Source organism: Colobus angolensis, unplaced genomic scaffold, assembly GCF_000951035.1.
Source record: "Colobus angolensis palliatus isolate OR3802 unplaced genomic scaffold, Cang.pa_1.0 Scaffold809, whole genome shotgun sequence".
In the NCBI taxonomy this organism is placed as follows: domain Eukaryota; kingdom Metazoa; phylum Chordata; class Mammalia; order Primates; family Cercopithecidae; genus Colobus; species Colobus angolensis.
The window spans coordinates 39,890-41,649 of NW_012121921.1; positions in this window are offsets into that span (position 1 = coordinate 39,890).

Sequence of the window (1,760 nt, forward strand, 5' to 3'; positions counted from 1 at the left end):
AAATGATTTCCCCTCTCTCCCATTCCTCCATAACAACTATTAACATCTCCAGGAACAATTTTCCTTGGAGTTGGAATTGGAGTTTGGAATATCTGCTATGGGAGCTATGCTAGGGTTTTCATTTCGTTTTATTTTTTAATTGGGGAAGACACATCATCTTGTTTTTCACTTTGGAAATGGTGTATGGAGGGAGGGGAGATGAGAGTTAAGAAAAACAACTGTGGCTGTTCCCATAAGAGATCATGATATCTAAAGCAATTTTCCTAAAGAGTAAGGGTGACTGGTTCCTTGCTTAAAACGCTGCTGACATTCCCTCTGCTGAGAGGTTAAGATTCAAACTCCTGCATGTGATTGATGAAACCTTCCATGATAGTTCCCACCTGCTTCTCCACGTCTAGCTCCTTTAGAAAAAATCCTCAAACAAGCAAACAACCTTCACCCCCCAGCCTCAAACCAGAATGACTTATATGCTCCCTCCAGCTGCTTCTGTCTGAGCTCTTCTCATTGGCTGGAATGCAGTTCTTTTGTCCACTTGGCAAATGCCTATTCATCTTTCAACAGAGATCAGCCTCCCTAGGAACTTTCCAGACCCATCCCTGACCTCTACCATCTGTGCAGCCCACCAAGCCCCCTACCTCTGTGTAGAGGGAATCACTTCCATATTCCCAGTGCCCCTGTGGTGTAGTTTCCACCTGGGATTCTAAAATGCAAACTCCAGTGTGACACTATTTATGTGTTGTTTGTAATGTAGACTTATAGCCTCGCACAGTGCCTGGCCCATAGTGGGTGGTCGGTATCATTTGAGTAAAATGTGATGATGGGAATTGATGAGAAAATGTAGAGAAAAGGAAAGTTTTGAGAGAAATGGAATGGGTGGAATCAATAGGTCTTGCTGATTGATTGGGTGCAGAGGCTTAGGGAGCTGAGGGACACTCTGAAGTAAGCTCAAGACCTTAGAAGGAGGAGTTTTGATAGAGGGAAAGATGAATGTCGCTTTAAACTTACTTTTTTTAAAAATTTTTGCTTTTTCTTAAAGTAAGATTTACATATAGTGAAATGCGTAGATCTTAATTACACAGTTGGACTAATAATACATGCTGAATTGAAGATGACTATAAGACATTCAGGTGGAGGTATTGTGAAGATGGCCAGCAGTGTGTATCAAAGCACAGAGTCTGGTGCTAGAGACCGAGCTCTGGGGTCCTTGTGGGAAGTGGTACCGGGTGCAGATGAGACGACCCCCTGGGGTGAGAAGCCAGGGCCAGTCAGCCATTGTGAATTGGAGTCACCTTGGGGTACTGGGATATCTGGAGTTCTTTCACTAATCTCTAGGATGTTTTCATCTTCCTTTGAACATTTTCTGCTTTTGTTTTGGCTGGGCTGGGCTTCCCTTTTGTTTATGGGCTGTGAAAGGATTAGAAACTATACTGGAGAGTAGAAGGGACATGGAATGGGATGGCCACAGTTAATTGGGAATGTGTGTAGAGGACCCAATCTTTGATCTACATGACTACGCTTATGAAAACAGTGTTTCTTCATCCATTCACAGGGAGTCAGTCCATCACTTCCTGAGTGGGTGATGGGGCTCCCATTCCTGGTGACCACCACATACAGCAGATGAGGAAAGAATTCTAAAATAAACAGAAATGACTCATAGTTTAATATGAAAACCAAAAGTGCATTAACCATGCTATCTCTTAGCATCCTGAAGCAGTAGTCATGAACTCATTGGGCAAATAAATGTCCTCAGTTAGCGGTTA